Source organism: Papaver somniferum, chromosome 4 (genome assembly GCF_003573695.1).
Source record: "Papaver somniferum cultivar HN1 chromosome 4, ASM357369v1, whole genome shotgun sequence".
NCBI classification, from domain to species: domain Eukaryota; kingdom Viridiplantae; phylum Streptophyta; class Magnoliopsida; order Ranunculales; family Papaveraceae; genus Papaver; species Papaver somniferum.
Window position 1 is genome coordinate 33,640,747 of NC_039361.1, and position 27,398 is coordinate 33,668,144.

The 27,398-nt window shown below is 38.1% G+C and overlaps 1 long non-coding RNA gene across 1 annotated transcript; it reads left to right on the forward strand.

Moving 5' to 3' along the window:
• Positions 1-815: 815 nt before the first annotated feature.
• Positions 816-27,398, forward strand: LOC113275105. Its single transcript, XR_003323429.1, has 2 exons — positions 816-2,266; positions 26,896-27,398. It is a non-coding gene; the product is annotated as an uncharacterized LOC113275105 (long non-coding RNA).

Genomic DNA, 27,398 nt, shown 5'->3' on the forward strand with positions numbered 1-27,398 from the left:
GCTTAAAATTATGTGAACTAGTTATATATTTTATGAAGTAAATTAATTAGAATCACACCAGTTAAGATGGAAGTTAAAAACTAACTAAGCTTAATAAATTAATACTTAGTTAATCCAGCACTGGGGAATAGTGAGGTTGGTAATTCTGATGTGTTCAGGTGAAACTTGTTACGTAGGTAGGCATTGTCAGGCGTCGCGAACCTAGACAGGGAAACTGCATTCTTGTATCAGTCGGCATTGAACCAATGACTTATTAAAATAAAAACTAGTCTTTTGAACCTAGATCCACAAATTTTAGTTATAGAAAGACATATAGGTTTGTGCTTCGTCTTATATTGTTTGCGTTTAAACAAGAGATAAGATTTTTCTTTAAGGTGAGGAGTTTATGAAGATCGCAAAGATGGTTTGATTTTCGAGGACGAAAATGTATAAGGTGGGGAGGATGTAAGGATCCCCAAGCTCGTCAACGCTATTAGACCAGTCAAGATATGTTTTAGCCGATAATAACTCGATTAGTTTAACACGAACATTAATTAATAGAGATTAATCTAACAACGACCTAGATACAAAACTAGTACGATTGAATAGATATAGGAAAGTTATGCAGAATGGACTACTCGAGCGTGTCATTCAGACATCGGACGAAGAAGATATCATCAGATTAAAACGAATGGTAGAATTGTTATTTCCAGTTAAGCAGACCTTGGCTGCCCTTATCCGTTTCTCCGGTGCCCTTAGCAATTCTAGTCAACCTTATCCCTAGTCGAGCAGATAAACTCGATCCCTTATTTCTATTTCATTCTTATTTCTTCTTCTTCTTCTTTCTTCTGTTTTCTTCTCTTCTCCTCTGTTCTTCTTCTTCTGCGAGTATTTGAGAGAAAATCTAGAGAATTCGATTGAGAGAATCGATCTATGATGAGGATTAGATGCAATAGAAGTAACTATTGTTGTTGTTGTTTGAATTTAGGAGGAAGTTGGATTGGAGAGAATTATTAGTTAGGGTTCTGTGAGTTGAAGATAAACTGATTTAATTAAATAAGAAGAGATTAAGGTATGGGTTTCAAAGATTCTGATGTGAAGTGGAAGGTAATGGGTTTGATTTCGAAGAACAACAGTTATTCGACAGATTTAGGAATTAGGGTTTGTAATAATTTCTGGAGAAGATTCGGAAGATGAACTTGAAGGATTAGAAGATTAATTGGGGGTGGGTTTGATGCGAATTAAGATATAAGGTTGTAGTGTAACATGAAATCAATAGTTGGGGTTTGAAGTTGTGAATCAGAAGTTTGATGAGGAAAGAGTCTAATTTTGTTATTAAGAAAGAGTAAACCAGATTCAAGAACAATTGATGGTGGTGGTGTTGATTCAGGTTTTGGATTCAACTCAGAAGAAAAGGTAAATTGAATTTAAGGTTTCTCTAATTTGAATTTATTTGTATAAGATTGAGTATGAACTGATGGATTTTAGATGCATGGGTTTTGTTTAAATTCAAACTGAATTGAGCCTGCTGGAGTTTTACTTTTGGTTTAACTGTGGAATTGAGATGTTAGAGTTTCAAGTGAACTACACAGGATGTTGATTATTGAAGTTGAATTTTGGTTAGTGGTGTTGAACTGAGATGGGTGAAAGAAGGTCATTTCTTAGCTGTAGTTGTGAGGATTTGGTGGTGCAAATGGAATCGAGTATGATCTCAACTGAACTGTTGCAGGTGGTGGTTTAATGAGACACAGATTTAGTAGATGAATTAGATGTGTGAATCTGTGAATTGCAGATGGTGGTGGTTTGTGTTTTGAATTACAAAAGTGGATGGCTAGGGTCGTATCCGATCTTAGTTGAGGTTATTGATTGATGCAGTGAGTGATATAAATGAAGCTTAGGTGTATGGAGTATGAGTTATATGTAACTGGAAATGTCACTAGTGATGATTTGATGTAATGAACTGAGTTGCTACTGGTGTTACTTTTGTTGTGGTGATTGCATGAATGTGCAGTAGTGGAACTAGTGTTGGTGTTTAGACTATTGCAGTTGGTATTGTTGCAGTAATGGTGAAGGATGTAGGTGGTTTTAGTGTTGAATTAGTTTGATTCGGTGGTGATGATGAGGTTGCAGTTTATGGAGTTGGGTTGTCTGAAATGGTTTAGCAAAAAGGGCAGTAGAATGGAATTGAAGTCTGTGTATGAATCTAATACGGGTACAAATTGCAGGGTATGGATCAATGGTATGTTGTTTGTGAATGGTGTACATGTTGGTATTGCTGATGGTATAGGTTGCAGTTCATGAGCTTGGTGTTGATGTTGTTGTACTGGTGGTAATGAAGATGGATGTTGTTGAGAAGTTCAGAGTTGGAGATGGTAATGGAATTGAAATAGTAATATGAGTGAGTTTCAGGGTGGAGGTCTTAGTGGTTTGAATTAGTGATCATGTATAGCAGAGGGTTGTGTTGAGATGCGAGTGCAGATAGCATATGATTTGTAGAAAGGTGTTGCTTAGAGCTGCAATTGCAGGTAAAGCTTGAATTTCAGTTGTATTGAATCATAGAATTGTGTAAAATGAAAGTTTGTATTTTGATCTAATGAATAGAATCAGATTGTTAGTGAAACTGTAGTTACACTCTATGTAGTCGATTTCGGTCATTTCGGCCGAAATTTCGGCGAAATTCCGGATTTCGGTCCAAGAAGACACGATTTTGTAAATTTCGGTCGGACGAAATCTTTGCGAAAATTTCGGCCGGAAACGCGTTTTTCGGCCGGAATTGATTTGTCTTGGCCGGATTTTTTTTTCTTTTTAAATTGAGTGGACTAATCTCACGTACAAAAATTAAAAAGATTAATTCACTCACTAGTATTATTGCTTGTTGCTGTGTTTGAATTTCTTGAGCTAAAATTATTATTTGGTGTTGATGATGAGGAAGGTGAACAACCAGATTTACTAATACTATGTTTCTTTTAAGTGATTATCGATACGAGGATATAAAATATGAAATTGAGATTTTACCGAGATTTTAAAACGGAATTTTCCCGAGACAAAGTTGTACTAGTATCTCGGTGTCGACCGAGACAATCCGAAATTGACTACCTTGGTTATACTAGAGTGTTTGCCTGTTAGTCATCCCAGTCAGTCTAGCTGACTCACCTGAATCAGTCTTAGTGACTGAGTTAACCCTGTCTTGACTCAGTTGACCGATTTAGACCTTGGACTTTGACTATTTGACCCTGGACTTTGACCCGCCTTGAATGTTGACTGTTAGTTGACCATTGACTGTTAGTTTGACCGTTAGCGACTGTTAGTTGACTAGGATGAACCTTGTTTTTCCTAAATGGATGTTTTGGACCCTTATGGTCCGAATTGACTTTTGGTTTCTTCTACAAAGTTGTAGATAGTCATAAGACTTGGCTAATGAATTACAGAACCAACCTAATTGAATTAGTAAATGTTAGATGTACTAAAAATAGATAATAAAATGGTGTAAAACCATATATGGGCCTAGAACCATTAGATAGAACTATATGATTTTTGTATGAGCCATTTTGGCTAGTTTCTTAGACTTTTTGTGTGATTAACTGTTAGTCTTTATTAACAACGATCGATTCAAAGGATGAACCAGTGGATTGTGGATCTCGAGGTAGGCGTGGCTTGTCATCAAAAGAGGTGGGAATACATTTAACTCTTTTGTGACCATTGATGTTTTCTTTTACAAAGCTTTATGTTTATTAAACTTTGTAGATGGGGAAAAACGATTTGTTGGTTTTTGCGGAATTAAAGAGTCGACCGTGTGGAGACTCCTTGAACAGAGCGAAATGTTGAAATTTACACAGATGCATTGTAAGAAGGGAGTGCTTTAAGTTCGAGAGATCAATCTGTAAGACCCCATCCTAAACCAAGAACAATGGCCGTTCCAGAGTCAATACGGTCACAAGAGAGGATGGGTTGATCTGTAGGAGGGAAGGTGAGAAATGTGTGAGATCAATGGTGATCTGAGATTGTAGATGTGTTGTGAATCCAGCATAAGAACGCTCTGAATGATTGAATCTTGCTCAATTGAGAGTGATTACTCAGACGATGATTTCGTGTCGACGAAGATTGTCTGTATGAACTTGCCGAGAAATTACTTGTTTAGACGAATGTTCGAGTATTCAAATCTTGTCCTTTCAATCATGATTCAGAGGTCTTTTATAATGCCGGAGTTGAAAACACCATGATCCCATGAAGTGTGACAGTTGCTGGAATCAGAGAGTGGGGAAGTGGGAAATCGTGTTAAAACCAGTTGGTCATCGTGCTGAGACTTGGTTAATTTTACACCCACTACTTTGCTGACTCTTCCAACTGATTGCACGACTTGCTCACATTCCATCGTGTGTATGAACACACGTGCCGTAGACCGCCAGACCAAAACCCTAGTTAATTTCCCCCATGTGACACGATTGACGTCTCGTGGTTAATTAGTCAGTTGTTGACTTCATGACTTTATGGGACGATGAGTCCATGTATTTGCTGAGTTGAACATGATCTTGCAAAATGTCCTGAGACTCATGAATTGAACGTGCATGTTGAGGCAGAGGTATGATTCTTAAGTAAACGTTGATAGTTAAGGTGAGAAAGTATTGCTCATTCGATGAATTGTTGAATATTGATAGTTGAACCAATATTCCTTGGTTTGACCAAATATTGCTCATCTGAGCAAATGTTGCTCATTTGATGAATTATTGGTAGCGTGACCAAGATAAAATATTAATTTAAAATACTGGTAATTGAACCGACCATAATTAATAAAATACTGATCATGAGATCGTCGTAAAGTTATTGGTGTTTGAATCTGGAATTATGATCCTTGGACTCAGAAACCCTAATTCGATCAATTGATGACCAATTGATGGTTTATTTGAAAATTAACCATGGAATGAAGGAGGGACCGGCTACCTGGGATCATGTATCGGCCATGTAGCGCCCACATGCTCGAGTGAGCAAATACCAAGGTCTCTTGAAGAGTTGGTGATTTGTTGATGAAAGAACGATTCAATGCTGGTTTAATCATTTATTAGAAAAATGCTCGTCTGAGCCTTAGGTGATAAAACCTAATTAATTATGAAGAGATGAGGGACCGACCAAGGGGTCATGAAACCGGCCCTGGATGGTCACGGGATCGAATGACGATCGCTCTATGAAAATTCCAAAATTATTTGGAAGAGTTTTGGACCTAATACGTGTAATTGCGCAAATTAGGTCAATTCATGAAAATATGTGGGACCGGATCCTTGCGATCCAAAGGACCAACCTTGGTCGGTCAAGGTAACACGCTCACGTCGTCAAGACGTTTGTGTCTCAGTCCTGAGAATTTTGATATTTTCTGGCGTGTGTTTGAGCAACCATTTGAGAAAATATGACAAAATCAGGGTTTTGCTGAAACTGGGGAAACTTCATGAAATGAAGGAAAATAATTATAAAATGAAGGAATGATGAGGTGTGGGACCGCTGAGGCCAAGGTATGGTCGGCCGGCCAGTGACCACGGTCCCATGGTACCTTTTCCTAATTTTATATTATTTTTCATGATTTTATGAAAATATCATGAAATCAAGGAGTTTGTTGAAATTAAAGAGTTTCCTTGAAGTGAAGGAGTTTCCATGGGATCAAGGAAACAAATAATATTAAAATAATAAAATAAGGACGTGTAGGACCTGCTTTGAGCGTGGTCGGCCGGCTGGGGCCCGGTCCTGTGCGTTTCCCTAATTTTATGTAATTTTTGTGTATTATTTCCGTGATTTGAAGGAATTTTCATAATTTGAGAGAAATACCATGAAATCAATGAATTTCATGGGATCAAGGAAACTTAAAATAATAATAATAAAATAAAGAGACTTGTGGGACCGACTAGGGCATGGCCGGCTGGCTGGGGCCCGGTCCCACGAGTTTCCCTAATTTTATATTATATTTTTCATGAAAATACCATGAGATTAAGGAGTTTTCATGAGATTAGGGAAATATTAATAAAATAATAAGGAACCATGAGGTGTGGGCCGGCCGGGATCAAGGCATGAGGTGTGGGTTGGCCAATAAACACGGCCCCACGGCATTTTTTCCAATTTTATATTATTTCCTTGGCGCGAAGGAAACACCATGAAACTGAGGAGTTTCCTCAAAACGAAGGATATTTGTTCAAATGAAAGGATTTTCATAAGATCAAGAAAAATAACAAAAATATGATAAAATATAAAACTGGCGTGGGACTGGCCACGTCACGGCCGGCCGGCTAGTGGGCCCAGTCCCCCAGCTCCTTGGTCAATATTTTATTATTTTTTATTTTATTTCCTATTTTGCATAGGTTCATCGTTTCGTCGTATTTTGAAATACTTGTTCGTGCGTTCAGGTGATTGTTAGTGCATCATCGTCGAATTCACTTGCATCTTTTGAGTCGGGGCTTACTCGAAGGTAACTCAGACGCCCGTACGTTGAATATTTATTACTAACCCATGGAATTCTGTTGGGAAGAACCATAGATTGAAGTAACGAAATATTACGAAAATATTTGAATATTTTCAAAAATTCAGTGGATGTCCAAGAATTTAAGAATAATTAATTGATGGCTCTACACTAGTACGATCGTCTAGGAGCATTAATTATTCTGAGCGACATGAGCTAGTTGAAGCGTCATATCCTTTATATAGTCAGGAAAAACTTTTGTTTGTATCCTGAAGACGTTATTGCTCTATACTAGCAGGCAAGCTGTCTAGGAGCCGTCCAATATCGTGATTTTATATAGAAGTAATTACTGAAGTGTTCAGTATTCATGAGATATGCCGTTGCCTAGACGAGAGACTACATATCTGCATGTACTCTGAGAGACAGTATTCTCAGTTAGATATTCGATGAGAGACCCGTGTCTCGATACTCGCGTTTGATTGCCGGATCAGAAGTTCATATAATTATGGGTTTGCGATTTTAGCCTTTGTCGAAAATACACCATCTACATTAAGTCCCCTGCTTAGTGAGGGACAGTTGTGTTCCTCAGTCAGCATTGAATGGTGATTTTCCAGGTACAGACAAAAATAAGTAATTGAACTTAAAAGATAAAATGTTATCGGATTTAGACTGAATGAGCAAACCATGGTTTGAGCGCAAACCCCAGTGGCATAATAGAGCGTCATCCAGCGAGCATAAATTGGTGTAGAACCGTTGATTTGATGGTGGAACCTTGGTCGGTTTAGGATTCACTGATCTAGGCCCAAGAAAGGAATCCATTTAAGCGCGGATGTCCGTTCGTCCGTTAGTTTAAGAAACAAACAAAACAGACCTAAGTCTAATGATAAAAATTTTGTCTTTGAGCTTTCACGAAAACAAAATTTTATATTTTTAAATATGTGAGATTTCACAAAGTGGAATAAACTCTCATTTCAAAGGTGGATGTTCATACGAGAGAATTGTTTCGTGCGTCTGTTAGTAATAAAATTTTATTTATGAGCTTTCATGAAAATTTTATCTTGGAGCTTTCAGAAATCTTTGAAAATATATACTCTCACTTCAAAGACAGATGCTCGCGCGAGGGAGCATATATATATATATTCAAACTTACGTGAGTTTCACGTTAAATATATATATTTTGTAAAACCAATGTTTTGACTTTGAACAACTGTTGAAAGTAGACAATTATACATGGTGAAATAATGTCTGTATGTAAGTTTTCACAATTGTAGAATAGACGTCTGTCCAATTTTTGAAAAACCAGTGGATGTTAAAATTCACGTGAGTTGTTCACGGTTTTATGAACATCAAGTCATGATTTTGAATAATGAATTTTGCTCATCTTTGCAGGTTTGAAGGAACGAGCAAGTTTTTGAAATTCTGACGTTATAATCACTACAGCTAGCGAAATCGTAAATAGGTAAGAGTTGGATTGTTACCATTTTGTTACGCGTTTTTTATTGGTATATCCATGACTCCATGTCTTTCGCCTCAGATAGTGGTGACTTCTGGTTACAACCACTCTTCTGGCCCTTCCGGGGAACGCTCCAGAAATATCAAGTCAAAGATGAAGACTTCTGCAGATGTTCATGCCGAGGTGAATCAACCTTTCAGAGACACTGGAAAGATGATGCATTGTATGTCTTTCGATCATCTGGGAGTCGTCCGTGGTTGAATCAACGCTTTCTTAGCCTTAGCGGATGCAGAAGAGAAGCAGGGACGAGATGAGTTATTACTGAAAAGAAAAGCTGAAGATGAAAGGCTTGCAACTTATCAGCAAAACACCTCCGGCTTCAGCAAATGAGACTAGCGGCTGAAGACGAAGTCTGATCTCGCGCGGAAGGCGTAGCTTCTGATTCAGATGTATATGAATGAAGAATTTCGTCATAATTCGTCATCAGAAAATTCAGAAGTCGGGTCTTCATTGGAAATGATGTAGAATCTTCGTACGATGTCGGATTTTCGTGATCTACACATGCTTCTTCATCCTCAGAAAATTTCCAAGCTTTATCGAAGAAGAGTTTTGAGTTTGGAGCATGTTTAGGGCCTGAAAAAGGCGAAACAGTAAACTTCCAGGAGACTTTCAGAACTTTTTCAGATTGTATGTTGTCCAATGTTTTGGCCACATCTCCTTGATAGTTTCTTCAATTGCTGTGAATTTTGGATATGTTGTAGAGGACATACATACGAAGAGAATGGTATATGACCCATCCCTAGATTCTTCACCAATTGCTCCCAGATCGTCGGTTTGTACAGGACAGTGTAAAATAATCTCAGACGAGCTTGCTGTAAAACACTCATGTTGTGTCATTATACCATTCACTTGTGTCTTGAACGGTTGGTGAAGGGTTTTAATGTCATCGATTCGTTTGACATCAGGACCCCTTGATTGATACATGAGCATGGTGATTTCAGTGCCATCTTGCTTCTGTCAGTCGTAGAAACATCACTTTTGAAACCCTGGTCACGGGACCATAGCTGAGGTTTCTCTCGAGAGGGGATGATGTAATGACCATGGTTTCATGTCCCGGTGGTATCATTACTTTTATGATGAATGATTAGCACATGAGAGTCTGGTGCCACGAGTCTTGGACTGTGAAACTGATCGCCATGATCAGTGGACCGTCAATCCTCAGTATCTTGTTAAATCTATCTATTTGTTTTCCCTTCTTCTTGCAAGACCTAGATAGAGGACCCGGGTAGAAAAATTGATGTAAAGACCTAGGTGGTCGAATTTGGAGGTACCTTGATGAAGGACTTAGCGGAATGACCTGGTGGACACCGATCGACTGTAGAAGTTATGAATCCCATCTAAGAATTTCTGCTTGCATGTTGTACGCTCTGGAAGCTGAAGGAACCTCATACGACGTCGGAATTCGATGCTTGACCCCAAATTTTAAAGCTAAGAGACTGACGGTAAAGGTCATATCTTTCAGCTCGTATGTCCGATTGATGTGCCCTTTTGGTATGGTATAGCAGAGACATAAACGAACATCTTTTGTTGAGGAAGCATTGTCCCATTCCTCAACCATTGGTACGTTTTTGTAAACCCATGGCCTGAAGCATGTTGTATCTCATTTGTAGAGGTGATGAGAACATCTTGTAGAAGACTTTGGTTTGTGCATGTCCGTCGTGCAAGCTTTGGGAAGACTTTGATGCTAACATGTTTTCATGTCCACACGTCTTGATATGAGTCATTAGTGCTTGGAGAAGTATGATCCGTCGAGTAACACTTCCAGACTTAGGTTGTAGAGAACGGACAGTTGATGGAGTCTTGTCATGAGGATGTTGCTCTTGAGACCGTTGTTAATGCTGAGATCTCTATTGAATTTTCTCCAGACATTCTTGTTGATGCTGAGACCATGGACATAGTTCCTCCAAATATCCTTGTTGATGCTGATACCATGGTTGGAGTTGCTCCAGAGACCGAGAAGGCTAGAACCATGATTATAAACATAGTGTTGCTCCTCCATCCAGTGAGCCGCGAAGTGACTTTGTCTGGGAATTGATGATGTTCTGGAAAATAGCAGCATCGTACTTTATTCAATAAGATCAATTCCCCGGTGTGTTGAAGGAGTTTGTCCGAACGTTGCATCTGCTCCAGAAGTATTATCACGGTATAATGAAGACCTATCCATTGAACTTTGATCGTGTCGGTGTTGAATCAGTGTGTCACCGTAGAGATATTGTTCTGAAGATAGAGGATTTATTATCGAATGTGTACTCTTTGATTGGGAGTACAGTTTGAAGGCTTCTGAAGAAGGTAGCATTTAGAGATGAGAGGTTTTTTGACTTTCAGTTGGCCTTGGAGAAGTAGGTGATTGACAGCTGTTGTAAGGATTTTCTTAGATGCTAGAGTGTTGAGGCTTCACACCCTTTAAGCGTCCGATGTCGTAGGCTTGATCGTCTCGGACTCGAGTATCCTCTGTTGATTCAGCATTCCTTTCGTTGTGGTAGTGGGATTCAACACTTGTGCGGATATCAAAGATTTTTGATTTTGTGGTACACAAGGACACTTGTACAATGCCATGGAGAAACGCCCAAATTGTTCTTTTCCGTGATTGAACACCATCTCAGTAATGTATGTCTCAGTGAGATGCTCGATTCGGAGAAATGTCAGATTCAACCATTTGGTAAAATATTGCTGAAGTGAGATTACCCACTTATAGCGTCTTGCAACAGCATAGATGCTAGCAGAATTGAGTCCCCATGCTAGAATAGCATGCGAGGAAATAAATGACATAGATATGGAGGAATGAGACTTGCCTGAGTGCAGGACCTTTGGGTGAATGTCTATGCATCTTTTGCAGGTTCTTGTTTCAACCTCGTCAAAGTTCGAAATTCCTCCAAGTGCTCTGATGATGGAACGTCCGCCAAATATTATGGATCAGAACTTTCTTCTTTGGAGAGATGTGTAACCAAAGGTGCTTTGTAAGTACCCATCTTTTCAGCGTGGATCCACGCTCGTATGAAGGACATGTCATATCCTGGATTTTCCTGATTATGTAAAACTTGGTCTCAGTGCAGACCAAATTTTCTTTGACTTTGAGGATGACGTGGACATACGCATCTCTGGAAACTCCTTCGTGATCTCTGATTGCCATGGGGGCATGAGTAGCTTCCTATCGAGTAATGTCATCGGCTCTGAGATTTTCAAAGGGATGATGTTGACGGCAGTGGCGACATCAACAAATGCTCTCTTGAACTCGTTTCCTTTGATGTGCACTGTGGTGAGCAATTCCCAGTCATACATTTCTTTGTCCGTTGCTGGAGGCTCAGTGAGTGTCTCTTGAATCAACAGACGCTTGCCTGACACGATGTGGTATAATGCAGCAAACATGTCTTTCCTTTGAGGTTTTGATAAGTATAGAAATTCGCATACATGCTCAATTAAGGATTGAACTGCTTCTTTGACGGGAGGTTCAGAGATAGTAAAGGTTCTGACTGGAAGGGGGTTTCTGTGTACTCCTTCAGTCCCCAAGTTGAGTTCTCCCGATTCAACCTTCTCCCTGAATATGCGCTTCAAAACTCTGCAGCTTCTTGTGGGATGATTGACGAACCTGTGGAAGCGGCAGTAACGAGGACTTTCCATGTCTTCTTCATTTGGTTCTTTCTTGACATATGGAAACTTGATTGCACCATCTTGGATCCAGACATCCAGGAGTTCGATCACTTCTTCAATGGAAAAGGGAAAGTCAGGTGCTTCTTGATCAGGAACTTCTGTGCGTTGGTCAGAGGCTTGTGCATCTTGCTTATCCTTCCTTTATGCTTTTGAAAGGGATGAAGTATGCTTGTGCGGCGGTTCGGCTTTCTGTTTGCTCCCTTCTGCAGCACCGTTTGTGGAAGGCTAGAGGTTGTACTGCTTGTTAATCAGACATATGCTACCTCGAGTATTTCGCGGTTCTTCAGCCTTTGTAGCTTTTGTTATTTCCAGTAAAGCGGGTGGAGTAGTTGCCGATCTCTTCGCCGCTTCATGAATCTCTGAGATGGTCTGGCAACGAAGATTTTCCAATAAAGCTTTGTAGACCGGGATCATGTCTTTGATGCACAAGTCTACCAGTTGTTGCTCCGTGACGTTTGGATCATGACAATCCAGGGCCTGGACTTTGAATCTTTTTACGTAGTCATTGGGATGTTCATTGCTCCTCTGAATCATTCTTCCAAGATCAGAGAGAGTAATTTGCTCTGACACAAATAAGTACTTTCTGTAGAAGGCGTTAATCATATCTCCCCAATTGTTGATAGTTCCTGTGCAATTTTTTTGTACCAGGTGTATGCCCTTCCTTTCAAGGATTTTGAAAATTCTTTGAGGCGAACAATATGGTTATGTTCATGTTCACCCAAGGCTTCCAGGAACCGAGAAACATGTTCCCAAGCATTGCCTGTTCCGTCATGCAAAGTGAAGGTTGGAGAGGTATAACCTTTTGGAAGAGGAATCCTTTGCGTAGCAGCAAGTTACGGAGGCTGGTGACGATGGACATGTGATGTCTTGTCTTTTCCACGGTTCTCCAAGATGCGTTCCAAATCTTCCCGAGTAATGAAATTTGACGATTCCTTTGCTGATGGATCGTCTGCAGCTTTGCGGACTTCGCCGTCATCCACTGTATGAATTGGAATCACCTCAGGATCAGCATTTGAGGATTTCTCCTTCTCTTTTCCCTTTCCTTGAGTTTTCTCTGATATCTTGTCAGTGGGAGTTTTGAGATAATTACACAACTCTTTCTGTGTAGCAGCCATGTCAGTCTGATTCTTGGCAAGAGTTTCTTGCACCTTCATGAGATCACCTATGGTAGGCGGATTTTCTCTGATTTCTTCGGGACGCCGGCCGAAGAGAGGGTGACCTTCCGTGTTAGCGTGAGGAGGAGTAACATCATCACCGCCAGTGTTAGAGGTCGGAATTGTTTCCAGGATATCCTCATTGTTGTTGTTGCTAGTGCTAGTGTCGTTTGTGTTGGAACCTGTAACTAACCCAGACCTAAGACCAGCCATCTTGTGAAATTATGAGATTGCAACCGAGAGATTAATCTCCCACTGTGGTCGCCAATCTGTAGATGGGGAAAAACGATTTGCTGGTTTTTACGGAATTGAAGAGTCGACCATGTGGAGATTCCTTGAACCGAGAGAAATGTTGAACCTCACACATATGCACTGCCAGAAGGGAGTGCTTTAAGTTCGAGAGATCAATATGTAATACCCCGTCCTAAACCAAGAACATTGGTCGTTCCAGAGTCAATTTGGTCACAAGAGAGGATGGGTTGATCTGTAGGAGGGAAGCTGAGAAATGTGTGAGATCAATGGTGATCTGAGATTGTAGGTGTGTTGTGAATCCAGTGTAAGAACGCTCTGAATGATTGAATCTTACTCAATTGAGAGCGATTACTCAGACGATGAGTTCGTGTAGACGAATATTGTTTGTATGAACTTGCCGAGAAATTACTTGTTTAGACGAATGTTCGAGTATTCGAATTTTGTCCTTCCAATCATGATTCAGAGGTATTTTATAATGCCGGAGTTGAAAACACCATGATCCCATGAAGTGTGACAGTTGCTGGAATCAGAGAGTGGGGAAGTGGGAAATCGTGTTAAAACCAGTTGCTCATCGTGCGGAGACTTGGTTAATTTTACACCCACTACTTTGCCGACTCTTCCAACTGATTGCACGACTTGCTCACATTCCATCGTGTGTATGAACACACGTGCCGTAGACCGCCAGACCAAAACCCTAGTTAATATCCCCCCCCCCCCCCATGTGACACGATTGACGTCTCGTGGTTAATTAGTCAGTTGTTGACTTCATGACTTTATGGGACGATGAGTCCATGTATTTGCTGAGTTGAACATGATCATGCAAAATATCCTGAGACTCATGAATTGAACATGCCTGTTGAGACAGAGGTATGATTCTTAAGTAAACGTTGATAGTTAAGGTGAGCAAGTATTGCTCATTCGATAAATTATTGAATATTGATAGTTGAACCAATATTCCTTGGTTTGAGAAAATGTTGCTCATTTGATGAATTATTGGTAGCGTGACCAAGATAAAATATTAATTTAAAATACACCGAGCATAATTAATAAAATACTGATCATGAGATCGTCGTAAAGTTATTGGTGTTTGAATCTGGATTATGATCCTTGGACTCAGAAACCCTAATTCGATCAATTGATGACCAATTGATGGTTTATTTGAAAATTAACCATGGAATGAAGGAGGGACCGGCTACATGGGATCATGTATCAGCCATGTAGCGCCCATATGCTCGAGTGAGCAAATACCAAAGAATGATTAAATGCTGGTTTAATCATTTATTAAAAAATGCTCGTCTAAGCCTTAGGTGGTAAAACCTAATTAATTATGAAGATATGAGGGACCGATCAAGGGGTCATGAAACCGGCCCTGTATGGTCATGGGATCGAATGACGATCGCTCTATGAAAATTCCAAAATTATTTGGAAGAGTTTTGGACCTAATACGTGCAATTGCGCAAATTAGGTCAATTCATGAAAATATGTGGGACCGGCTCCTTGCGAGCCAAAGAGCCAACCTTGGTCGGTCAAGGTAACATGCTCACGTCGTCAAAACATTTGTGTCTTAGTCCTAAGAATTTTGATATTTTCTGGCGTGCGTTTGAGCAATCATTTGAGAAAATATGACAAAATCAGGGTTTTGCTGAAACTGGGGAAACTTCATGAAATGAAGGAAAATAATTATAAAATGAAGGAATGATGAGGCGTGGGACCGCTGAGGCCAAGGCATGGTCGGATGGCCAGTGACCACGGTCCCATGGTGCCTTTTCATAATTTTATATTATTTTTCATGATTTTATGAAAATATCATGAAATCAAGGAGTTTGTTGAAATTAAGGAGTTTCCTTGAAGTGAAGGAGTTTCCATGGGATCAAGGAAACAAATAATATTAAAATAATAAAATAAGGGCGTGTGGGACCGGCTTTGAGCATGGTCGGTCGGCTGGTGCCCGGTCCCGTGCGTTTCCCTAATTTTATGTAATTTTTGTGTATTATTTCCATGATTTGAAGGAATTTGCATAATTTGAGAGTAATACCATGAAATCAAGGAATTTCATGGGATCAAGGAAACTTAAAATAATAATAATAAAATAAAGGGACGTGTGGGACCGGCTAGGGCATGGCCGGCCGGTGATAGGCTTTGGAATGTGTGTAAAATAAGAGAATAAGAGAAGCCTACATGGTTATACCGCAAGTGCACGGTGTCGGTTGTAGCTTGTGCAAATACGGGTCGAATCCACAGGGACTAGGGTGTGAGTTGAAGTTTTTAAGCTAGTTATCTAAATTAACAAGGCAGTAAGTAAAGCAATGAGGTAACAGTGACAGAGAACAAAGAAACAGTGAAACAAAGACAAACAAACCAAGGTTGTGAGCCAAGGGCAGTGATGGAAGCTAAGAGATAAGGTGAGAACTAAGGCTTCAATTCCACCCCTAGCTGCATATAATTCTCTAAGATGATATACTAGTCTTCTCCTATCACATCGATACCTTAATCTCAGCTATCATATGTCAATCCCCTAGCATTACTTGTCTTTCTAAGGTACAAGCAATCTAAGATTATACTACATTCAGTTCATATAGCCTTTTCGGAAATTAAAACATGCTTGTCATCAAACTGTCATGGAGAAGAAGTGCTCATACAATAAGGTTATATTTATCTAGAGTTTCATCTCTTCCTTAGTAGTAGAATTAAAACATGATGAAGTTCTTAAACATGTTGTTTGTCAGAAAACAATGTATAAAACTATCCTAATGATGCTAACATAAGAACATAACATGAACATGAGCTTAATGAAAATTGTAACAATCACACAATCACATTCAAAACATGTTGGAGTTCTGAACAACAAATATTTAACAGTGCATTTGAATTGAAAATTGTGGAACTGAAAGATTGACAAACCCTAAAACTAACATTTCATGGAAATGTAAATTACAAAATAAAACCTAAACTATTCCTATTGATGCTCTGGCTAATCCAGGCATACCTTTTACAACACCCACACATCCCTATTTATAGTTGCAACATAAAAATATCAAAATCCCCAAAAATTAGGGTTTCACCTAAATCGAAATTAAATTATACCAACTCTCTGAAATTTGATTTTGATTTCGACCCATCCCTCTTGTGCGTCTCCTACATCTCCTGTTGCTTCCAATTTCATCTTTAACCTAACCTATTTCATCAACCCCTAAAACCAGGGTTTCAGAGAGAAAAGGATCTAGAGGTTGATGTAATAGGTAGATAGAGTGATGGGTGTTGGTTGTTAGAGTGATATGATGAAGGTGGTGGCGGTATGGAAGGTGCAGACGGAGTTGGTGGTGGCAGTGGAGTAGTTGCAGAGGGAGTGGGAGGAAGAAGATGGGTTCGATGGAAAGAAGGAGGGGAGTGTTTGGCGATGGGTATAGGTGTAGGTTGTTACAGTGTGAAGCGGGTGTAGCCAATTCGATGTCCATCAAAGCTGAGCCGTGGGATGCGGAAATGATAGATAGATCTAACAGCTACAAGTGAATAGGCTGGTATCGACCGTCGGATGCCTGATACAACGAAACTGACGGCTCAAGATGGGGTTAGGTGTTGTAGTGTTAGACAGGAGCTTCAGACTTTGATGAACTGACAATGCTGCGACCGTAGGATGCTGAGATGATTCAATCTGACGGCTAGAAAGGGAAACGGGTATGGATATAGGAAATGGGTTTGGGTGAGGGTTTTGGGCCTTGGGTATGCCAAGCCCATATCTTCTTTAAGAACAATTCTTCCTCTTCAAGCCCAGTTCTAGCCTTTTGGTCTTGCGCAAAACATTCTTCGCGGCTTCCTTGTGTGATTCCTCTTGGCTTCCACCACTTTTCTGCTCTTTTTGCTCCGTAATTCATCCAAACTTTATTTACAACCTAAAAATGCAAAATTAATTAATAAAAATATTTATACTTGAAAACAATGAAAATACAGAATATGGGATAAAATGTAGAATTAATGCAGAAAAGATGAGTTAAATGCCAAGAAAAATATATAGAAATATGCACTTTTTAGCACTCATCAAATACCCCCAAACCTGAATTTTACTTGTCCTCAAGTAAAAAAAAAAACTAAGGAAATCCTACCTATACCACTGTCGCTGGTCTCTCGAATGCATTTAGCGTATGCACTAAGCTTTTTAAACCACTAAGTGTCCCTAGTGGACGAGTTGAAGTCTCGTGAAGGTTTGCTTAGAACGTACCTACGAAATTCTAGGACAAAATATAAGCTCAGATTCCATGAAATGTGACATGTGCAAGACAGTAGAAGCTCACAGCAAAATGGAGATGTCAATCTAGCTATCAAAGGCACAATCCTAGCACTGATAACAAATAAAGACATGTGATAAGAGTGTAAAGTGTATCTACACATGTGTAGAGAAAGATCGGATGTTATGACTACTAATCACCAAGAGATAGTTTCTCAGGATAAGAACCGAGGTCGAAATCTAGCTAGCTGTCCGGACTTTACGAGAATTGTGAATGAGTTGGAGGTATTTCACAATTACTCGCGTTGTACATCAATGGCATACACCCTTCCTTGCTTATAACACAAAAACACAAAAGATGACTCTTATTTACATTGACTACTCTCTTTTATTTTCGAAACAAAAGAGGATGGAATTGATAAATACTTGATTTTTTTTTGTTTTTTTTTTATATATATTTTTTTCTGATTTTTTTCTGAATATATACATCATTTTTTTTTTCTTTTTTTTTTCTTTTTTTTTTTAACATGGTAACACTTTTGATACATATACAAAAGGAAACAAAAAAATTACATGACTCTTAGCAAGAGGTAGCCCTTTTTGATGCACCCAGTTAAATTCGATGGTTGTTTTTCTTAACGTAACCTCCACCTTCTATCCCAACCAACCAAAGAACAAGCTAGTCAAGTTTCGTTCAGTATTCTAAAGTGATTGGCAATCGTGACTTCCTATCAAACACCTTGAAGATCGAGGCTATACATGTATTGGTAGATCGTGCACGTGCAAGTTTCTTATCACTATGTGAATTGTGCTAGAATCAGGGTGCCTAAATATCTAGACTAAGAATCCTTATGTTTACATACATGCACAAGAGTCAACATTTCAAGGTAAATGAGCTCCATTTTTATGTTTTTTTACAATTTTATATTTTTTATTTTCATTTTTTCATTTTTTCTTTTTTTCAAAAAGAAAGAGTTCTGTTTTCAATTATAACATGTGATCGTGGTATCTATACCATACCCCCAAACCTAAACTAAACATTGTCCTCAATGTTTCAAAATATGAAAAGAATTATAACATATAAAGAGGATTATGCTCAGTAGAGAAAAAGGAAAGAGAATACCCGATTTGACGGCGAAAGCAAAATTAGAACTCCGTTATTCAAGGCAAAAATCCAACATATTTCAGTTAAGAGTCACATTGGATTAGCAGAATATGTACAAAAGAAACAAAAGATTTAATAATTTTATCTACTGGATTATATACAAGAAAATTCTACCGTACATTTGGTTTTGATGGGAAACATTTGGTTTTGTCGGGAATGAAAAACATTTGGTTTTTATGGGAAAAAGAAAAATTTTGGTTTTTAGGGAAACATTTGGAAAACTTTGGTTTTTATGGGAGAAGGAAACTTTTTGGGTTTTTAGGGAGAAAGAAAAGAAAATTTAAAATTGGGAGGAAGCCCACATTGGCGGGAGAATGCACAGCCCACTAGGAAATTTGAAAACATCCCACAACCGTTATGCAAAATGAAGCCTAGATGAGTGTGAAGTGAAGCCCAACAAATCAGTTTGAATTGAGCCCAGCAAAAGGTTTTGAATAAAAGAGCCCAACCGTTTAGGGCAAAGCTTGGTCTGAAGCCCAGATGGGTTGTTTTTGGAGCCCAAATTTGTTTTAAAAACTTTGATTCTTAGGCCCACTGTTGGTGAGTAAATCTCACCGTTGGTTTTTTGGAATTTGAATGTTTGGCCCACTCGAAGTTTGGTTCAGGCCCACAGTTCAGAAACAGTTGGGTTTTTGGGCTAACAGTTAACTGGAATGCGAGGCCCAGCTGGGTTTTAAAACTTTAAAACGTTTTTCAAATTTTTGGTCTGGGTCTAAGCTCACAATGTAGGGGTTTAAAGTTCAGTTGAGTCTAAGCCCACAAAAGGTTAGAGCCCACAGTTTAAACAAATTTCAGTTTGAGGCCCAAAATGTAACTAAGTCCACAGTCCAATTCACAAGCCCATAATCACTTTTAGAATTTACACAGCCCAAAAAGAAGTGCAACTGGGTTTGAAAATGGTTGTCAACTTTTGTTTGGGTCAAGCCCACAGTTTAGGCTTACTCTTGTAGCACAGCCCAGCTGTTTTGTTTTAGTTGCACAGCCCATTTGGGCTTGGTTCACAGCAGCAAGTTCAGCCCAGCAGCAGGCTTCAGTGGGTAGCAACAGTCATCCCACAGCACCAGCTCACAGAACAGCAGGCACAACAACAGAGATGGAGAAGAGAGCAGCAGCTGCAACAAGGTAAAGCAGCACAACTAGCCACAACAACAAGTCAGGCAGCAAAAGGCCAGCAGCAAGGTGGCAAGCCCAATGGTACCTGCACTCAACAGAGATGATCAGTCTCTTTGAAGAAAAGTGAGGCAGAAGCAAGGGAAGAATGCAATAATGAATATGCAGTGCAAGATGCAAATGGAAATGGAACAGATGCAGGCTAAGCTACAGATGCAGATGCGGATGATGCAGATATGATGCAAAAGTTACAGACTAAGTTACAGCTAAAGACACTAAGGCTAAGTTAGAGATGCAGGAATTACAGACTAAGTTACAGACTAAGTTACAGCTAAAGCAGCTAAAACAGTTATACTAAGTTACAATAAAAAAGCTAAGTTACAGCTAAGTTTGAAAACAGAAAAGCAAGAGCACAATTTTTTTTTTGTTTTGTTTTCAACTACACAGCACCAGTCCTCGGCAACGGCGCCAAAAACTTGATAGGCTTGGGAATGTGTGTAAAATAAGAGAATAAGAGAAGCCTACATGGTTATACCGCAAGTGCACGGTGTCGGTTGTTGCTTGTGCAAATACGGGTCGAATCCACGGGGACTAGGGTGTGAGTTGAAGTTTTTAAGCTAGTTATCTAAATTAACAAGGCAGTAAGTAAAGCAATGAGGTAACAGTGACAGAGAACAAAGAAACAGTGAAACAAAGACAAACAAACCAAGGCTGTGAGCCAAGGGCAGTGATGGAAGCTAAGGGATAAGGTGAGAACTAAGGCTTCAATTCCACCCCTAGATGCATATAATTCTCTAAGATGATATACTAGTCTTCTCCTATCACAGCGATGCCTTAATCTCAGCTATCATATGTCAATCCCCTAGCATTACTTGTCTTTCTAAGGTACAAGCAATCTAAGATTATACTACATTCTGTTCATATAGCCTTTACGGAAATTAAAACATGCTTGTCATCAAACTGTCATGGAGAAGAAGTGCTCATACAATAGGGTTATATTTATCTAGAGTTTCATCTCTGCCTTAGTAGTAGAATTAAAACATGATGAAGTTCTTAAACATGTTGTTTGTCAGACAACAATGTATAAAACTATCCTAATGATGCTAACATAAGAACATAACATGAACATGATCTTAATGAAAATTGTAACAATCACACAATCACATTCAAAACATGTTGGAGTTCTGAACAACAAATATTTAACAGTGCATTTGAATTGGAAATTGTGGAACTGAAAGATTGACAACCCCTAAAACTAACATTTCATGGAAATGTAAATTACAAAATAAAACCTAAACTATTCCTATTAATGCTCTGTCTAATCCAGGCATACCTTCTACAACACCCACACATCCCTATTTATAGTTGCAACATAAAAACATCAAAATCCCCAAAAATTAGGGTTTCACCTAAATCGAAATTAAATCATACCAACTCTCTGAAATTTGATTTTGATTTCGACCCATCCCTCTTGTGCGTCTCCTACATCTCATGTTGCTTCCAATTTCATCTTTAACCTAACCTATTTCATCAACCCCTAAAACTAGGGTTTTAGAGAGAAAAAGATCGAGAGGTTGATGTAATAGGTAGATAGAGTGATGGTGTTGGTTGTTAGAATGATATGATGAAGGTGGTCGCGGTATGGAAGGTGCAGATGGAGTTGGTGGTGGCAGTGGAGTAGTTGCAGAGGGAGTGGGAGGAAGAAGATGGGTTCGATGGAAAGAAGGAGGGGAGTGTTTGGCGATGGGTATAGGTGTAGGTTGTTACAGTGTGAAGCGGGTGTAGCCAATTCGATGTCCAGCAAAGCTGAGCCGTGGGATGCGGAAATGATAGATAGATCTAACGGCTACAAGTGAATAGGCTGGTATCGACCGTCGGATGCCTGATACAACGAAACTGACGGCTCAAGATGGGGTTAGGTGATGTAGTGTTAGACAGGAGCTTCAGACTTTGATGTACTGACAATGCTGCGACCGTAGGATGCTGAGATGATTCAATCTGACGGCTAGAAAGGGAAACGGGTATGGATATAGGAAATGGGTTTGGGTGAGGGTTTTGGGCCTTGGGTATGCCAAGCCCATATATTCTTTAAGAACAATTCTCCCTCTTCAAGCCCAGTTCTAGCCTTTTGGTCTTGCGCAAAACATTCTTCGCGGCTTCCTTGTGTGATTCCTCTTGGCTTCCACCACTTTTCTGCTCTTTTTGCTCCGTAATTCATCCAAACTTTATTTACAACCTAAAAATGCAAAATTAATTAATAAAAATATTTATACTTGAAAACAATGAAAATACAGAATATGGGATAAAATGTAGAATTAATGCACAAAAGATGAGTTAAATGCCAAGAAAAATATATAGAAATATGCACTTTTTAGCACTCATCAGCCGGATGGGGCCCGGTCCCACGAGTTTCCCTAATTTTATATTATATTTTTCATGAAAATACCATGAGATTAAGGAGTTTTCATGAGATTAGGAAAATATTAATAAAATAATAAGGAACCATGAGGTGTGGGGCCGGCCGGGATCAAGGCATGGCCGGTTGGCCAATAAACACGGCCCTACGGTATTTTTTCCAATTTTATATTATTTCCTTGGTGCGAAGGAAACACCATGAAACTGAGGAGTTTCCTCAAAACGAAGGATATTTGTTCAAATGAAAGGATTATCATAAGATCAAGGAAAATAAAAAAAAAATATGATAAAATATAAAACTGGCGTGGGACTGGCCACGGCACGGCTGACCGGCTAGTGGGCCCAGTCCCCCAGCGCCTTGGTCAATATTTTATTATTTATTATTTTCTTTCCTATTTTGCATAGGTTCATCGTTTCGTCGTATTTTGAAATACTCGTTCGTGAGTTCAGGTGATTGTTAGTGCATCATCGTCGAATACACTTGCACCTTTTGAGTCGTGGCTTACTCGAAGGTAACTCAGACGCCTGTACGTTGAGTATTTATTACTAACCCATGGAATTCTGCTGGGAAGAACTATAGATTGAAGTAACAAAATATTTCGAAAGTATTTGAATATTTTCAAAAATTCAGTGGATGAATCCAAGAATTTAGGAATAATTAATTGATGGCTCTATACTAGTACGATCGTCTAGGAGCATTAATTATTCTAAGCGACATGAGATAGTTGAAGCGTCATATCCTTTATATAGTCAGGGAAAACTGTTGTTTGTATCCTGAAGACATTATTGCTCTATACTAGCAGGAAAGCTGTCTAGGAGCCGTCCAATCTCGTGATTCTATATAGAAGTAATTACTGAAGTGTTCAGTATTCATGAGATATGTTGTTGCCTATCCGAGAGACTACATATCTGCATGTACTCTGAGAGACGGTATTCTCAGTCAGAGATTCGATGAGAGACCCGTGTCTCGATACTAGCGTCTGATTGCCAGATCAGAAGTTCATATAATTATGGGTTTACGATTTTAGCCTTTGTCGAAAATCCACCATCTACAAACTTATGCATTGTCTAGTTGTGCGTTCCGTGCTTTATTTAAATTGTATTACGATTGTTCTGTTGATTCTTTGAATCTTTCCATGGATTGGAAAGGACCTGTAATGTTTTGTTTGTCCTTATGAATTGTATGGGAAATCAGAATTTCCACATGTGGTATATAGGATACGCTCCTTCACATTTATACCTACTTTCTTTCGAGCTTTTCTGCACATGGCTAGGGCGATACACCACAATATTATTATTAGGTGCTGGAATTTGGCATTGAATATTATACATTGTTTGAAAGAAGGAGTTTGTTCCATATACATGATTGTTTACTTCAATGACTTGGTTGCTATTTAATGTTTGGGAAAACATGTATTGTTTTCCAAATCTTGCCTTTGATTACTTAAAAGTTAAATGCTATTTCTACTGGGCACCCCTTTTAGGGATGATGTGCTCACCCATTCCCACTGTCAGTTTCAGAGACAGATCAGAGTTGCGCAGCGGACGTTTCCACGAGTTGAGTCTGTTAGTTGGTTAAATTCGGCTTTGTTTATTATGTTGTATATTCTATTTGTAAATCAAATGACTATTGTATATGTATCATTTGAAAGGAGTTCTTGTATATATATATATATTTCAGAGTGGGGCTAGTTTTTGGTTTAACTTTTGTAGCAGTTTTCTTAATTGAATGTTCAAGTAAATGATTTAGATCCTTAGTGCCTCTTTATTTAGTTAACCTCTTGGATTAATCAGCTGCTAGCTTTGGAGGCGCTACATTGTTGGTATCAGAGCTCACTATTAGATCTTACATGAGAATAGATAGAAATATCCAGTGTCAGTTAGTGAAATACATTAGTCTAGAACTGGGTTGGGTTTGAGAGATAAATCTTAATCACTAAAAACTATTAATAGTTAAAAGATTTTTTTGATTGATTGAATTGTTTGTTTATGTAATGAAGTAAAAATTGTAGGGTACGCCGATAACTTTAGCTGACAAAGATTAGAGAATAATTAGTCTAAAAAGTGTGAACACCTAGCTAATTCGATATTAAAAATAATAAAATTAGTGTTATTGATAAATCTTGAAAGTCACATAGAAACTTACTGAGTACCTTGACTCATATGTAGAATCAACAGTTTATAATTAAATAAATGTTAATGATATTTTTGGGACTCAATAATATTTGTAAGAGTAGTTAGAATAATAGTTTGACCATCAATGTTCATAATAAAATATTATAATATTAATTATAGATGATAATAAAAGTAATGATAATTTTAGTGATTAGTATTTATGTCATATTGAACTTAGCTTAACTACAATTTCAATAAAAATATATACGATAAAAATAATAATTATGATTAAATAACTATGGAAAATTAATAACACTGTTCTACGGTTAAGTTATGTAAATTAAACTAATTTCAGATTATCTTTAATCTAACAAATGATCTAGTAAATCTCTAAAATGAAACAAATATACATGAAATAGTAATAATAGCATTCAGATACCTAGTGTAACATTATAATTAAAAATAAATAAATTGTATATTAATAAGATACTTCACATTAATAGCAAAATCGAAAGACTATTAGGATATACTATAATTTTATGCAGACTCAAATTTAAGTCATATTAAATTTTCAACGCTAATATTTAACAAGATTTAGTATACGGATTCAATATGAATACGTAAAAACGATCATATCAACCCTTACGTGAATGTAAAATTATATTTAGAAGATTAAGGCTTAGAGTATCAACTGGACTGTCAACTTAAGAATAATGAGAATAATAATATAATTGATAATAGTATTCGAGTAATTAAACTTAGACTAGTAGCAAATTTATAGTAAATAAAATTTGGAAAATTTATATATGGTATTACGCTAAAGTTAAATTATCAGATATTATAAATTGACGTGAAATTGAATTTGGATTACTTATAGTGATAAAATAAATAAATAAAAATAAAATAAAAAAATAAGATAAAATAAAATAAAATAAATTGTGATGATTAAATTGCTTAAAATTATGTGAACTAGTTATATATTTTATGAAGTAAATTAATTAGAATCACACCAGTTAAGATGGAAGTTAAAAACTAATTAAGCTTAATAAATTAATACTTAGTTAATCCAGCACTGGGGAATAGTGAGGTTGGTAATTCTGATGTGTTCAGGTAATACTTGTTACGTACGTAGGCATTGTCAGGCGTCGCGAACCTAGACAGGGCAACTGCATTCTTGTATCACTAGGCATTGAAGGGAGACTTGCTTCTATTAGTTGACTGATAGATCCCCAAGCTCGTCAATGCTATTAGACCAGTCAAGAGACGTTTTAGCCGATAATAACTCGATTAGTTTAACACGAACGTTAATTAATAGAGATTAATCTAACAACGACCTATATGCAAAATTAGTACGATTGAATAGATATAGGAAAGTTATGCAGAATGGACTACTCGAGCGTGTCATTCAGACATCGGACGAAGAAGATATCATCAGATTAAAACGAATGGTAGAATTGTTATTTCCAGTTAAGCAGACCTTGGCTGCCCTTATCCGTTTCTCCGGTGTCCTTAGCAATTCTAGTCAACCTTATCCCTAGTCGAGTAGATAAACTCGATCCCTTATTTCTCTTTCATTCTTATTTCTTCTTCTTCTTCTTCTTTTTCTTCTGTTTTCTTCTCTTCTCCTGTGTTCTTCTTCTTCTTCTTCGAGTGTTTGAGAGAAAATCTAGAGAATTCTATTGAGAGAATCGATCTATGATGAGGATTAGATGCAATAGAAGTAACTGTTGTTGTTGTTGTTTGAATTTAGGAGGAAGTTGGATTGGAGAGAATTATTAGTTAGGGTTCTGTGAGTTGAAGATAAACTGATTTAATTAAATAAGAAAAGATTAAGGTATGGGTTTCAAAGATTCTGATGTGAAGTGGAAGGTTATGGGTTTTATTTCGAAGAACAACAGTTTATTCGACAGATTTAGGAATTAGGGTTTGTAATAATTTCTGAAGAAGATTCGGAAGATGAAATTGAAAGATTAGAAGATCAATTGGAGGTGGGTTTGATGCGAATTAAGATATAAGGTTATAGTGTAACATGAAATCAATAGTTGGGGTTTGAAGTTGTGAATCAGAAGTTTGATGAGGAAAGAGTCTAATTTTGTTATTAAGAAAGAGTAGACCAGATTCAAGAACAATTGATGGTGGTAGTGTTGATTCAGGTTTTGGATTCAACTCACAAGAAAAGGTAAATTGAATTTAAGGTTTCTCTAATTTGAATTTATTTGTATAAGATTGAGTATGAACTGATGGATTTTAGATGCATGGGTTTTGTTTAAATTCAAACTGAATTGAGCCTGCTGGAGTTTTACTTTTGGTTTAACTGTGGAATTGAGATGTTAGAGTTTCAAGTGAACTACACGGGGTGTTGATTATTGAAGTTGAATTTTGGTTAGTGGTGTTGAAATGAGATGGGTGAAAGAAGGTCATTTCTTAGCTATAGTTGTGAGGATTAGGTGGTGCAAATGGAATCGAGTATGATCTCAATTGAACTATTGCAGGTGGTGGTTTAATGAGACACAGATTTAGTAGATGAATGAGATGTATGAATCTGTGAATTGCAGATGGTGGTGGTTTGTGTTTTGAATTACAAAAGTGGATGGCTAGGGTCGTATCCGATCTTAGTTGAGGTTATTGATTGATGCAGTGAGTGATATAAATGAAGCTTAGATGTATGGAGTATGAGTTATATGTAACTGGAAATGTCACTAGTGATGATTTGATGTAATGAACTGCGTTGCTATTGGTGTTACTTTTGTTGTGGTGATTGCATGAATGTGCAGTAGTGGAACTAGTATTGGTGTTTAGACTATTGCAGTTGGTATTGTTGCAGTAATGGTGAAGGATGTAGGTGGTTTTAGTGTTGAATTAGTTTGATTTGGTGGTGATAATGAGGTTGCAGTTCATGGAGTTGGGTTGTCTGAAAAGGTTTAGCAAAAAGGGCAGTAGAATGGAATTGAAGTCTGTGTATGAATCTAATACGGGTACAGATTGCAGGGTATGGATCAATGGTATGTTGTTTGTGAATGGTGTACATGTTGGTATTGCTGATGGTATAGGTTGCAGTTCATGATCTTGGTGTTGATGCTGTTGTACTGGTGGTAATGAAGATGGATGTTGTTGAGAAGTTCAGAGTTGGAGATGGTAATGGAATTGAAATAGTAATAGTAATATGAGTGAGTTTCAGGGTGGAGGTCTTAGTGGTTTGAATTAGTGATCATGTATAGCAGAGGGTTGTGTTGAGATGCGAGTGCAGGTAGCATATGATTTGTAGAAAGGTGTTGTTTAGAGCTGCAATTGCAGGTAAAGCTTGAATTTCAGTTGTATTGAATCATAGAATTGTGTAAAATGAAAGTTTGTATTTTGATCTAATGAATAGAATCAGATTGTTAGTGAAA